At 41.5% G+C, this 15,538-nt stretch overlaps 1 protein-coding gene across 1 annotated transcript in view; it reads right to left on the bottom strand.

Annotated features, from left to right (window-relative positions):
- The window catches only part of prdm15 (PR domain containing 15), a 108,580-nt gene that overhangs the window by 37,358 nt on the left and 55,684 nt on the right, over positions 1-15,538 (bottom strand). The gene's annotated exons all lie outside the window — the stretch shown is intronic.

Here is a 15,538-nt window from a genome sequence, read left to right on the forward strand (position 1 = left end):
TCTCATCTGGATCATCCAGATGGTCACTGGTGAACTTCAAACGGGCCTGGACATGTGCTGGCTTGAGCAGGGGGACCTTGCTGCCCTGCAGAATTTTAAACCATGACAGCATCATGTGTTACTAATGTAATCTTTGTGACTGTGGTCCCAGCTCTCTTCAGGTTATTGACCAGTTCCTCCTGTGTAGTTCTGAGCTTTCTCAGAATCATCCTTACCCCACAAAGTGAGATCTTGCATGGAATCCAAGAGCAAGGGAGATTCACAGTCATCTTGGGATGGTCTATGACTGACCTCTACTGGTGGTTGGCTCTCACTGCGGTATTGTATCACTTCCTGTTCCGGAGCACAGCGGTGTTTTTCTGTATCTGTTAGCTGTTTAATCTGCGCAGTTAGAGTGATCTAGTTAACTAGATAACGATTTGTTTCCCAGTGTAATCTTCACGTGCCTTAACTAAAGCACTCCTGCTGAATCACCTCTAAATTATTTACACATTATTCACGTTGCGTGTTTTTAGGAATCCGCTAGCTTAGCGCAGCTACTAGCTCTTAGCTAGTTTAGCATGGCGGCTTCTCCTGTCTCTCCCGCACTTTTCTGCTCTGGGTGTGAAATGTTTAGTTATTCCTCGGCCTCCTTTAGCAGTATCAGAATCAGAAGAAGTTTATTGCCATTGCCAGTGAACAGGATTCACAGACTAGGAATTTGCTTCGGTACAATGGTGCAACATTAAGAAGAGATAAAATGCTAAGATAAAATATAATATATGTGTCAAAATAAGATAAAATATAAGATAAAAAAAGAAATATGAAATATGAAAGGCTGTGAGCAACAGAAAAACAGAGAAACAGAAAAAACAGTGCAGTGGGAGGAGTGCAATTAAAAACCAAAGTACACTGTCTAAAGTGACCCGTGATAAAATGATAAAGTGACAGAGTTAAGCTTAAGGTGACTGAGTTATGAGGAGTTCATGAGTCTAACGGCAGAGGGGAAGAAACTGTTCTTATGGCGGGAGGTTCTGGTCCGGATGGACCGTAGCCTCCTGCCCGAGGGGAGTGGTTTGAACAGACCGTGTGCAGGGTGAGAAGTCAGCTGTGATCCGACCTGCTCGGCCCAGAGTCCTGGAGACGTGCAGGTCGTGGAGAGATGGAAGGCTACAGCCGATCACCATCTCAGCAGAGGCCACAATGCGCTGCAGTCTGTGTCTGTCCCTGGCTGTGGCCCCGGCGTACCACACCGTGATGGAGGAGCAGAGGATGGACTCGATGATGGCCATGTAGAACTGCACCATCAGCTGGACAGGCAGCTTGGCCTTCTTCAGCTGCCGCAGGAAGTACATCCTCTGCTGGGCCTTCTTGATGAGGGAGCTGATGGTTGACTCCCACTTGAGGTCCTGGGTGATGGTGGTGCCGAGGAAGCGGTGACAGACCACAGTGGTGATGGGGCTGTTGGTGACGGCGAGGGAGGGCGGGGTGGCTGTTGGTGAGGGCGAGGGAGGGCGGGGGGGCTGTGGCTTTCCTGAAGTCCACGATCATCTCCACTGTTTTCTGGGCGTTGAGCTCCAAGTTGTTGCTGCTGCACCAGGTCACCAGCCGGTCCACCTCCCTCCTGTAGGCAGACTCATCCCCATCCGAAATGAGTCCGATGAGGGTGGTGTCGTCCGCAAACTTGATGAGCTTTACGGAGTCGTGGCTGGAGGTGCAGCAGTTAGTGTAGAGGGAGAAGAGCAGAGGGGAAAGGACACAGCCCTGTGGAGATCCTGTGCTGAGAACCCGAATGTTTGAGACATTTTTTCCCAGCCTCACACGCTGACTCTGGTCCGTCAGGAAGTCTGTGATCCACCTGCAGGTGGAGTTGGGCACGTGGAGCAGAGAAAGCTTGTCCTGGAGCAAAGCTGGAAGGATGGTGTTGAATGCAGAGCTGAAGTCCACAAACAGGATCCTAGCGTAGGTTCCTGGGGAGTCCAGGTGCTGCAGGATGGAGTGCAGGGCCAGGTTTATGGCGTCATCTACAGACCTGTTGGCTCTGTAGGCAAACTGCAGGGGGTCCAGGAGGGGGTCGGTGATGGACTTCAGGTGGGATAAAACCAGGCATTCGAAGGTCTTCAGGACTACAGACGTGAGAGCCACAGACCTGTAGTCATTAAGTCCAGTGATGCGTGGTTTCTTGGGGACTGGAACTATGATTGAGGACTTGAAACAGACTGGAACATGGCATGACTCCAGGGAGGTGTTGAAGATCCCCGTGAAGACTGGGGCCAGCTCATCAGCGCAGTGTCTCAGGGTGGCAGGAGAGACACAGTCTGGGCCCGGGGCCTTACGTGGATTCAGCCTTTTGAAATGTCTCCTCACGTCCTCCTCTTGGACCGAGAGGACAACAGGGGGAGTGGGGAGGGCAGCAGTGAGAGGGGGGAGGTCCAGAGTGTTTGAATATCCAGTTGTGTGGGGGTGGGGAGGTGTGAGTCCTTGTCTTCAAACCATGAATAGAAGACGTTCAGGTCGTTGGCCAGCTTGAGGTCATCAATAGAACGAGGTGCTTTGGGCTTGTAGTTGGTGATCTCTTTCAACCCCCTCCACACAGAGGCAGAGTCGTTGGCAGAGAACCTTTGCTGCAGTCGTGAACTGTACATGGATTTAGCCTTTGCCACCTCCTTGCTAAATCTGTACTTTGCACCTCTATAGCTGTCTCTGTCTCCTTCTTTGAAAGCCACCTCTTTCTGCTGACGGAGCTACTGGAGTTTAGGTGTGAACCAGGGCTTGTCATTGTTATATCTCACCCTGGTAAGCTGTGGGATGATGCTGTCTTCACAGAAATGAATATATGATGTCACAGTGTCCGTGTAGTCATCTAGACTGTGTGTTGAAGCCTCAAACATATCCCAATCCGTGGTGGCCAAGCACGCGCGTAGCTCCTCTACAGCTTCATTGCTCCACACTTTAGACGTCCTCACAACAGGTTTAGAGAGTTTTAGTCTCTGTCTGTACGTGGGGATCAAGTGGACCATCATGTGATCTGAGAGTCCCAAATGTAATGGTACTTGTAATAAGTGTAATGGTACTTGTAATGGTACTTGTAATAAGTGTAGCTTGTTCGTAGCTTTGGAGGCCAGGCTGGGCGAATTGGAGCTCCGCACCTTCGAAAATCCTACAGCTAGCCAGGCCCCTGTAGTTGGTGCGGACCAAGGTAGCTTAGCTGCCGTTAGCTGTCCCCCAGCAGATCCCGAGCAGCCGGGAAAGCAGGCCGGCTGGGTGATTGTGAGGAGGAAGTGTAGTCCTAAACACAAGCCCCCTGTACACCACCAACCCGTTCACATTTCTAACCGTTTTTCCCCACTCGGTGACACACCCGCCGAGGATCGAACTCTGATTATTTGCGACTCTGTTTTAAGAAATGTGAAGTTAGCGACACCAACAACCATAGTCAATTGTCTTCCAGGGGCCAGAGCAGGTGACATTGAAGGAAATTTGAAACTGCTGGCTAAGGCTAAGCGTAAATTTGGTAAGATTGTAATTCATGTCGGCAGTAATGACACCCGGTTACGCCAATCGGAGGTCACTAAAATTAACATTGAATCGGTGTGTAACTTTGCAAAAACAATGTCGGACTCTGTAGTTTTCTCTGGGCCCCTCCCCAATCGGACCGGGAGTGACATGTTTAGCCGCATGTTCTCCTTGAATTGCTGGCTGGCTGAGTGGTGTCCAAAAAATGAGGTGCGCTTCACAGATAATTGGCAAAGCTTCTGGGGAAAACCTGGTCTTGTTAGGAGAGACGGCATCCATCCCACTTTGGATGGAGCAGCTCTCATTTCTAGAAATCTGGCCAATTTTCTTAAATCCTCCAAACCGTGACTATCCAGGGTTGGGACCAGGAAGAAGAGTTGTAGTCTTACACACCTCTATGCAGCTTCTCTCCCCCTGCCATCCCCTCATTACCCCATCCCCGTAGAGACGGTGCCTGCTCCCAGACCACCAATAACCAGTAAAAATCTATTTAAGCATAAAAATTCAAAAAGAAAAAATAATATAGCACCTTCAACTGCACCACAGACTAAAACAGTTAAATGTGGTCTATTAAACATTAGGTCTCTCTCTTCTAAGTCCCTGTTAGTAAATGATATAATAATTGATCAACATATTGATTTATTCTGCCTTACAGAAACCTGGTTACAGCAGGATGAATATGTTAGTTTAAATGAGTCAACACCCCCGAGTCACACTAACTGTCAGAACGCTCGTAGCACGGGCCGAGGAGGAGGATTAGCAGCAATCTTCCACTCCAGCTTATTAATTAATCAAAGACCCAGACAGAGCTTTAATTCATTTGAAAGCTTGACTCTTAGTCTTGTCCATCCAAATTGGAAGTCCCAAAAACCAGTTTTATTTGTTGTTATCTATCGTCCACCTGGTCGTTACTGTGAGTTTCTCTGTGAATTTTTCAGACCTTTTGTCTGACTTAGTACTTAGCTCAGATAAGATAATTATAGTGGGTGATTTTTACATCCACATAAATGCTGAGAATGACAGCCTCAACACTGCATTTAATCTATTGTTAGACTCAGTTGGGTTCGCTCAAAATGTAAATGAGCCCACCCACCACTTTAACCACACTTTAGATCTTGTTCTGACATATGGCATAGAAATTGAAGACTTAACAGTATTCCCTGAAAACCCCTTTTTGTCTGATCATTTCTTAATAACATTTACATTTACTTTAATGGACTACCCAGCAGTGGGGAATAAGTTTCATTACAGTAGAAGTCTTTCTGAAAGCGCTGTAACTAGGTTTAAGGATATGATTCCTTCTTTGTTATGTTCTTCAATGCCATATACCAACACAGTGCAGAGTAGCTACCTAAACTCTGCGAGTGAGATAGATTATCTCGGCAATAGTTTTACATCCTCATTGAGGACAACTTTGGATGCTGTAGCTCCTCTGAAAAAGAGAGCCTTAAATCAGAAGTGCCTGACTCCGTGGTATAACTCACAAACTCACAGCTTAAAGCAGATAACCCGTAAGTTGGAGAGGAAATGGCGTCTCACTAATTTAGAAGATCTTCATTTAGCCTGGAAAAAGAGTCTGTTGCTCTATAAAAAAGCCCTCCGTAAAGCTAGGACATCTTACTATTCATCACTAATTGAAGAAAATAAGAACAACCCCGGGTTTCTTTTCAGCACTGTAGCCAGGCTGACAAAGTGTCAGAGCTCCATTGAGCCGAGTATTCCTTTAACTTTAACTAGTAATGACTTCATGACTTTCTTTGCATCCAAACCATCAACATGTCTATTAGACCCCATTCCTACCAGCCTGCTCAAGGAAGCCCTACCATTAATTAATGCTTCGATCTTAAATATGATCAATCTATCTTTATTAGTTGGCTATGTACCACAGGCTTTTAAGGTGGCAGTAATTAAACCATTACTTAAAAAGCCATTACTTGACCCAGCTATCTTAGCTTATTATAGGCCAATCTCCAACCTTCCTTTTCTCTCAAAAATTCTTGAAAGGGTAGTTGTAAAACAGCTAACTGATCATCTGCAGAGGAATGGTCTATTTGAAGAGTTTCAGTCAGGTTTTAGAATTCATCATAGTACAGAAACAGCATTAGTGAAGGTTACAAATGATCTTCTTATGGCCTCAGACAGTGGACTCATCTCTGTGCTCGTCCTGTTAGACCTCAGTGCTGCTTTTGATACTGTTGACCATAAAAATTTATTACAGAGATTAGAGCATGCCATAGGTATTAAAGGCACTGCAGTGGTTTGAATCATATTTATCTAATAGATTACAATTTGTTCATGTAAATGGGGAGTCTTCTTCACAGACTAAGGTTAATTATGGAGTTCCACAAGGTTCTGTGCTAGGACTGATTTTATTCACTTTATACGTGCTTCCCTTAGGCAAAGCATTGCTTAAATTTTCATTGTTACGCAGATGATACCCAGCTTTATCGATCCATGAAGCCAGACTGCTTTCCTGCTTTTAAACTCAGATAAAACTGAAGTTATTGTACTTGGCCCCACAAATCTTAAGAAACATGGTGTCTAACCAGATCCTTACTCTGGATGGCATTACCCTGACCTCTAGTAATACTGTGAGAAATCTTGGAGTCATTTTTGATCAGGATATGTCATTCAATGCGCATATTAAAGAAATATGTAGGACTGCTTTTTTGCATTTGCACAATATCTCTAAAATCAGAAAGGTCTTGTCTCAGAGTGATGCTGAGAAACTAATTCATGCATTTATTTCCTCTAGGCTGGACTATTGTAATTCATTATTATCAGGTTGTCCTAAAAGTTCCATGAAAAGCCTTCAGTTAATTCAAAATGCTGCAGCTAGAGTACTGATGGGGACTAGAAGGAGAGAGCATATCTCACCCATATTGGCCTCTCTTCATTGGCTTCCTGTTAATTCTAGAATAGAATTTAAAATTCTTCTTCTTACTTATAAGGTTTTGAATAATCAGGTCCCATCTTATCTTAGGGACCTCATAGTACCATATCACCCCAATAGAGCGCTTCGCTCTCAGACTGCAGGCTTACTTGTAGTTCCTAGGGTTTGTAAGAGTAGAATGGGAGGCAGAGCCTTCAGCTTTCAGGCTCCTCTCCTGTGGAACCAGCTCCCAATTCAGATCAGGGAGACAGACACCCTCTCTACTTTTAAGATTAGGCTTAAAACTTTCCTTTTTGCTAAAGCTTATAGTTAGGGCTGGATCAGGTGACCCTGAACCATCCCTTAGTTATGCTGCTATAGACTTAGACTGCTGGGGGGTTCCCATGATGCACTGAGTGTTTCTTTCTCTTTTTGCTCTGTATGCACCACTCTGCATTTAATCATTAGTGATTGATCTCTGCTCCCCTCCACAGCATGTCTTTTTCCTGGTTCTCTCCCTCAGCCCCAACCAGTCCCAGCAGAAGACTGCCCCTCCCTGAGCCTGGTTCTGCTGGAGGTTTCTTCCTGTTAAAAGGGAGTTTTTCCTTCCCACTGTCGCCAAGTGCTTGCTCACAGGGGGTCGTTTTGACCGTTGGGGTTTTTCTGTAATTATTGTATGGCTTTTGCCTTACAATATAAAGCGCCTTGGCAACTGTTTGTTGTGATTTGGCGCTATATAAATAAAATTGATTTGATTTGAGTTTCTTCTATTTTCTAATAATTACACCAACAGTTGTTGTCTTCTACCAAGCTGCTTGCCTGTTGTCCTGTAGTCCATCCCAGCCTTGTGCAGGTCTACAGTTTTGTCCCTGGTGTCCTTAGACAGCTCTTTGGTCTTGGTTATGGTGGACAGGTTGGAGTGTGATTGATTGAGTGTGTGAACAGGTGTCTTTTATACAGGTAACAAGTTCAAACAGGTGCAATTAATACAGGTAAAGAGTGCAGAATAAGAGGGCTTCTTAAAGAAAAATTAACAGGTCTGTGAGAGACAGAATTCTTGCTGGTTGGTAGGGGGTCAAATACTTATTTCATGCAATAAAATGCCAATTAATTATTTAAAAATCCTACAATGTGATTTTCTGATATTTTTTTTTTTTTTTTTTTTTTTAAGATTCTGTCTCTCACAGTTGAAGTTTACCTACAATAAACCTTACAGACCTCTACAGTCTTTGTAGGTGGGAAAACCTGCAAAATTGACAGTGGATCAAATACGGGGAAAATGATGAATGAATTTAATGAGTCTATCTAGATAGATTCATCTATATACATAAAGGGCTACGTCTGTCTGTCTGTCCGGGATAAACTCCAAACTATAATATGTAGCCCTAAAAACTATATATATTCTGAATCCTCATGACATGGGGAACAAACTGGTACCATTTTTTTTTATAAGTTGAACTGATGTTTACCCCCAAAATAGCTGGCTGTGAGTATGACCAGGCAGATTCAAATTTCCAGCCCTGTATATGTGTTGGCCATCTCTGTTTATTTAATCCCTTCCTTCAGCTACTTTATGTTCTCAACTGTTAAGCACCTGACTGTCCTGTACAACCCAGTTTGCCTTCCTGTCTGAATACGTTTGTTTTATGTTTGTAAAATTGCAATGTAAAAACAGTGAAATACACCACTACCTCAATTTTGATTCATTGATATTTACATTTACTGTTACATACAGTAGTGTTCAGAATAATAGTAGTGTTATGTGACTAAAAAGATTAATCCAGGTTTTGAGTATATTTCTTATTGTTACATGGGAAACAAGGTACCAGTAGATTCAGTAGATTCTCACAAATCCAACAAGACCAAGCATTCATGATATGCACACTCTTAAGGCTATGAAATTGGGCTATTAGTAAAAAAAAAAGTAGAAAAGGGGGTGTTCACAATAATAGTAATGTGGCATTCAGTCAGTGAGTTCGTCAGTTTTGTGGAACAAACAGGTGTGAATCAGGTGACCCCTATTTAAGGATGAAGCCAGCACCTGTTGAACATGCTTTTCTCTTTAAAAGCCTGAGGAAAATGGGACGTTCAAGACATTGTTCAGAAGAACAGCGTAGTTTGATTAAAAGGTTTTATTGGAGAGGGGAAAACCTATACGCAGGTGCAAAAAATTATAGGCTGTTCATCTACAATGATCTCCAATGCTTTAAAATGGACAAAAAAACCAGAGACATGTGGAAGAAAACGGAAAACAACCATCAAAATGTATAGAAGAATAACCAGAATGGCAAAGGCTCACCCATTGATCAGCTCCAGGATGATCAGAGACAGTCTGGAGTTACCTGTAAGTGCTGTGACAGTTAGAAGACGCCTGTGTGAAGCTAATTTATTTGCAAGAATCCCCCGCAAAGTCCCTCTGTTAAATAAAAGACATGTGCAGAAGAGGTTACAATTTGCCAAAGAACACATCAAGTGGCCTAAAGAGAAATGGAGGAATATTTTGTGGACTGATGAGAGTAAAATTGTTCTTTCTGGGTCCAAGGGCCGCAGACAGTTTGTGAGACGACCCCCAAACTCTGAATTCTTTTTTTTCAAATTTACTTTTTATTGAAAAAGGATATTGTACCTTCCACATTGCACTGTATACAATTACAGTATGTTTGCTTTTTCACATATTTTCATTTTAAACATTCAAGAACATCAATGAACATTGTGGGGAGTACAAACATTGAGGTTACGTGACATTTTACTGAGATTTCTACATAATGTCTGTATGCGTAGGCTTCACATATTCTGTCCATTTAGACCAAAAAATGTAAAAAGCATCCAATTTCACTTTGATAAGACAAGAAATTTTTTCCATTGTATAGATTTCTTTGACAATATTGATCCAGTCATCAATTGTTGGTCGATGTGGCTTCAGCCATTTCCTTGTGACTGCTTTCTTACTAGCTGCCAACAAAATGTACAGAAGTTTTCTGTCATTACCGAAACCGTACAGTCTTATTTTACCTAAATACAAGCATTCAAATGACAAGGGGAAAACAATAGAAAATACATTCTGCAAATGATAGTGAATCTCTGACCAATATTCTTGTATGACCGCACATTCCCAAAAAAAAAATGGAAATGGCTCCCTCATTGCTACATCTCCAACAAGCATCACCTGTCCCTCGGTATTGGTGTAATGAAGAACCTCATGATATTCTTCCAACAGAATTCACGCAAAATATTTGATCCAGTTGTAGTCCACTGTATTTGACATATATGTTCCCAGGCATCCTCTGTAATTGTAAGACCTTCCCTTTCTTATTTCTTTTCTTATTTCTGACCTCCTTCCCTTTCCCACTTTTCTTTTACATAATATGTGTTCTCCGTTCCACACCCAAGAATGCTTTTGTATAGTTTAGAAACTATTTTAGATGGGGATATTGATTTTATTATTGATAAAAATGTATGCAAGAAACCTTGGTTAATTGAATTTATTTCAATATTTTGAGTGAAATAATTTCTCACTTGTAGATATCTGTAAAAATCTTCAGAACCTAATCCATGTTTTTTCTTTAAATTGTCAAAAGATTGGAGTGCCCCCTTGTGGACAAGGGAGTTATAGTCAGTTATTCCTTTGGAAGTCCATAATTTAAATATTTTGTCACATTTGGGGCAAAGTCTGTGTCATAGGCACACCATCTTAGAATTTTGGAGGCCTGTTCTATGTGACAGAGTTTAACATTTTTGTTCCATATTTTAATCATAACATTTAATAGGTGATTGTCTTGAATATTATTATTCCTCTGTAGTTTGATATCCACCATTAAAGCTTTCAAAGGTATTCCATTAATTACTTTTTCTTCAAGATCTTTCCATCCCGCAGTGTAAAGCGGAGAGCACATGCACACTAGAGGTCTCAATTGTGCAGCATAAAAGTATTTTCGTAAAAATGGCAAATTCCTACCACCCTTATTTTTTGCTAACTGTAATGTTTTATACTTGATTCTAGATTTTTTACCTTTCAAAATATATCTGGATATAATTCTATCCCATTCTTCAAACTGTTTTTGTGGAATATAGAATGGTAGGCATTGGAATAGATAGAGAATTTGTGGAAGAACATTCTAACTGACTGAATCAATTCCTGAGTGCAAATCAAGAAATGGTATTGAACCCCATTTTGTAAGTCAGATTGTAATTTAACATTCAGAGGTCCATAGTTGACATCATACATTTTATTAAAATCTTTGTGTAAAATTATACCCAGATATTTGATTGAGTCAGCTTCCATTTCCATTTGTAGCTATCCTTAATATTCTGTGGAGGATTATAATTTAAAGTTAAAACTTGAGTCTTATTGACGTTAATTTTGTATCCTGAGAATGTACCATATTCTTCAAGCGTTTTCATTGTTACAGGCAATGTTTGAGTTGGATGTATAATGGTCAACAGTAGATCATCTGCAAATAGGGTGAGCTTTTGCTCCTGTCCCAAGATTGTTACCCCTTTAATATTCTTGTTTTTCCTTATCCATTGAGTGAGCGGTTCTATATACAAGGCAAATAAAAGTGCGGACATATTGCAGCCCTGTCTTGATCCTCTTTTGAGGGCGATTGACTCCGTGAGGTCCCCGTTGATTTTTATCCTAGCTGTAGGTTTGTAATATAATCCTGAAATTGTCTCAATTATTGATTGATGAAAGCCAAATTTATTTAGAACATTATATTAGAAGTTCCACCTCATGGAGTCAAACACTTTTTCTGCATCTAAACTAATTACTAATGTTTCTTGTTTTTTTTGACTAACCTGTTGCATTATATTTAATACTCTTCTGATGCTATCTTGTGTTTGTCTTTGTTTGATGAACCCTGTCTGGTCTTTGTGTATTAATATTGGTAAGATCGTCTCCAGTCGCCTTGAAATTATGGATGTGAATAGTTTGTAGTCAATATTTAAAACACTAATTGAATGATAGTTACCACACTCTAGTCTATCTTTTCCTTCTTTTGGAATGAGAAAGATTATTGCTTCATTCCATGATGTTGGAATAATTTTCTTTTCAAGCACCCAATTGAAAGTCTTTAATAAAACTGGAGTAAGATGACTCTCCATTGTTTTGTATCACTCTGGGCCATATCCATCTGCGCCCGCCATTTTGCCCCTTTTTAGTTTTGTAATTGCCAAATGAATTTCTTCTGTGGTTATGGCAGCAAGAAGCTTTTTATTTTGTTCATCTGTCAATATTGGTAAATCTAACTTTGTCAAGAAGGTATCTATATCATCCTCATTATTTATGAGCGATTGTGAGTAAAGATTTTTATAATATTTTTGGAAACAACGTTGGATTTGTTCGTGTTCAGTCTCAATTTTATTATTTAATGGGTTCCTAATTTTGTGAATTGTTCTCTCTGCTTGTTGTTTCCTCAGTTTGTAAGGGCCCTGTCCCACTGGCATTTAGGAGGATTTGTGCATGAAATGAGGAGACAAAAGCTGAGCGTCCGCAACAAAGGTGGGTGGAAATGACAAATGTCCCGGGGTGGATCAGCGAATACATGAGGAAGAAAAGCAGATATAACAGGGAACAGAAGCGAAGGCGACCTCGGAGGTGCCCCCATGAGGGGCACAGCAGCCGTGATGCACTCGCTCCATCCGTGCCCACTCTGTCTGCATGCGCGACATACCATTTGCGACCGTGATGTGGCCGTGTTGGGCACGTGTCATATCTGTTTTGCACGCTGTCCCGGTCTGCCGCCAAGCCGTGCCAACCCGTCGGTTGTGGATATCAGCGGATGACAGGGGATATGCGGTGCGTTGGTTGTGTATGTCCTGCGTATGTCTTCAGTATGTGTTCAGGCAGTGATGCGGATCTCATCCGCAGCAGGCTTTTTGAGCCGCTCAAAAATCCTGGCTGCGGACATGCGTGCCTCTGCAGATGATCACAGACGTGTTCGGATGGCAGCCGACTCATACAAGAATGTTACACGGTTATTGTGGTTGTTTGGCGGATGTGGGCCACTTTTGTGCGCATTCCATCCACAAATCCTCCTAAACGCCAGTGGGACAGGGCCCTAATAAAGGAGTTTTAAAGATTTTCCACCTACTTCGTAGTATTGTTGTTTCATAAAGATTAGTTTCTTCTGTATTGTTAATGCTTCAATATCGTTTATTTCTTTTTTCAATTTTTCAATTTCAGTTTTAACTTCTTTTTTCATATTTTTAGAATGTTCCTGTTGGAGTTTTAATATTTTTCCTTCTAAGCTTGTTAGTTTGAACTGGTTGACTTTCTTTAGGTAAGAGGAGATACTTATTATTCTTCCTCTCATTACTGCTTTTAATGTGTCCCAAAGAATTCCTGGGGACACTTCACCATTGTCATTATATTTAAGGTTAATCTTTAATCTCTCCAATTAGCCTTTTTTTTTTTTTTAGCATTTTGGTAATTTAAAATGTTATTATTTAATCTCCAGAGTGTACATTTTTTCTTCTTTGACAGATAAACATTCACGGTGACTGGATTATGATCTGAGATTGTACATGGTCCAGTTTCACAATCTTTCACGTTTAATAGGTCATTCTTGAAAATAAATATATAGTCTAGTCGGGTGTAGACATTATGAGGGTGTGAGTAATAGGTATATTCTCTCTTTGTTGGGTTATTTTCCCTCCACACGTCTTCTACACCAGTCTCCTCCATTAGTCGTATTATCTTTTTTCCAATCTTTCTAGAATCACCTTTTCTGGTGGAAGAGTCTAGCGAGACACTTAATGGAACATTAAAATCCCCAGCACTTATCAATATCCCTTGACTTTTTGTTGAAATTAATTCAAAAATGTATCTATAGAAGGATAAACCACTATTTGGAGGTATGTATACATTTAATAAAGTTGTTAGAGTACCTTCAATCTTTCCTGTTATCATGATGTATCTGCCTTCCTTATCTTTTAGCTCAGAAATGTGTTCATAGTTCAATGCTCTGGATATCAGGGTCACCACTCCTCTCCTCCGTCCTGAATTATGAGATGAATAAAAACATGTTTATATCCCATTTTTTTCAATTTTAGATGTTTGTCATCTGGAAGATGTGTTTCTTGTAAGAATGCAATTTCTGTTTTATCTCTTTTGAGTTTTGACAATATCTTCCACCTTTTAATCGGACTATGTAAGCCATTAATATTGAGTGTAGTTAGTTGTATATGCTTGTTATGCATTTTGTCTTAATTTTACATTATGACGTTTTGTTTCATAACTCCCCCACATGAACATCAAACTCAGAACATAAGTAAAACAATCACATTGAAAACGAACAACAAACATGGTAAACTTCCAAGGCAGGGGTCCATGAGGTGGACCCTTTTGAGCCTCTAAAGGCCGTGTCCTCATGAGTTCCTTCGAGGGGGCCTTCATTAGCTGTGGCCTATGCCACAAGAGAGTTGATCCCTAAAGAACCAACGTTTTGTATTTCACACCAATATATTATTATAACTTGAACTTACATTTTTGTTGATAAATATAACAATTTCTCAAAAAAAGTAGTGCAAGAAACCTCAATCTTCAGAGGGGGAAGCTGCAGCCCTCCTGAAGGCTCTCAGCTTCTCTTTGTAACCAGGATCCGGCGCTGGATGGGATGTGTTGTGTCCGGTTCTTCCTGGCACCCTGGTCCATGTCAGCTGCTTCAGTTGCTCCAGGATGGCTTCTGGTGACTTGATGATTGTAACTTGAAATCCTCGTTTGGTCATGTCTTCACTTGCCTCCTTCGCAGTGTCATAGATTCTGGCCCCTTCTGTATATTTAACTTTCAGCCTGGCAGGAAAAAGTGTTTGGAACTTGATTTGATTGTCTTTTAGTATCTTGCGCATCTCGGCATATTCTCTTCTTTATTTGATGATGAGAGGAGGGTAGTCGTTGTCAAGCGCTATTTGTTTGCCTTTCCAAGTAAAGCCTCTCTGTTGCCGTGCTTTGAGGAGTATGAGCTCCTTTGCCTTGAAACTCAGAAACTTGACAACAATGGAGCGTGGTGGGGCTCTACTCGGGGGGACAGGGCCAAGAGAGCGGTGTGCACGCTCGATGCTTATCTCCATCTCAGCACTCAGCTTTAAGCCCTCGTGTAACATCGCTTCAGCAAATGCACACATATTAGGGTAGTCTTGTTCCGCAGTCTCTGGCACATTGTAAATTGTGACATTCTCTCTTCTAGCTCTGCTTTTAAATTTGTTAGCTTGTCAATTAATCCCGTGTGGAGCTGTAACAGTCCGGTCATAGCATCTTCCACGTTTTGTATTCTCGCTTCCGCTTTTTCAATTCTCTCCTCCGCTTCCTCCATCCGGTTGTTAACTTTAACAATATCTTCTTTCAGACTTTCAAGTTTCTCATTAGTTTCCTGCCGGAATGCTCTCAACTCTTGTAAAAGTATTTGAAGTGCAGCTGGATCTGCCAAAGCTTGTGTTTCTGAGCTAGTTTGTTGCTGTTAGCTTGTCAGCTCTGGTATCCACATTGGCTAGCAGTAGCTCATTTTAGCACTTTTCCAAAGTTTGTTCGGCTATTTCAACACACTTTCAAACCTGGTATTTGGCGTACTTCTCTTCCCCTCGTTGTTATATCAGAATGTAGATGTGAATTTCTTTGGTTTAGAGGGGGTTTGTTGTTAATTCTTTTGGTTCTGTTGGGAGCTCCCTTACAGTGTAGCCATCACGATGGTGTCCCAACTGGAAGTCCCCAAACTCTGAATTCAAGCCACAGTTCACAGTGAAGACAGTGAAGCATGGTGGTGCAAGCATCATGATATGGGCATGTTTCTCCTACTATGGTGTTGGGCCTATATATCGCATACCAGGTATCATGGATCAGTTTGGATATGTCAAAATACTTGAAGAGGTCATGTTGCCTTATGCTGAAGAGGACATGCCCTTGAAATGGGTGTTTCAACAAGACAATGACCCCAAGCACACCAGTAAACGAGCAAATTCTTGGTTCCAAACCAACAAAATTAATGTTTTGGAGTGGCCTGCCCAATCCCCGGACCTAAATCCAATTGAGAACTTGTGGGGTGACATCAAAAAAGCTGTTTCTGAAGCAAAACCAAGAAATGTGAATGAACTGTGGAATGTTGTTAAAGAATCTTGGAGTGGAATAACAGCTGAAAGGTGCCACAAGTTGGTTGACTCCATGCCTCGCAGGTGTGA

The sequence above is a fragment of the Thalassophryne amazonica genome, chromosome 9, assembly GCF_902500255.1.
Source record: "Thalassophryne amazonica chromosome 9, fThaAma1.1, whole genome shotgun sequence".
Taxonomy (NCBI): Eukaryota; Metazoa; Chordata; class Actinopteri; order Batrachoidiformes; family Batrachoididae; genus Thalassophryne; species Thalassophryne amazonica.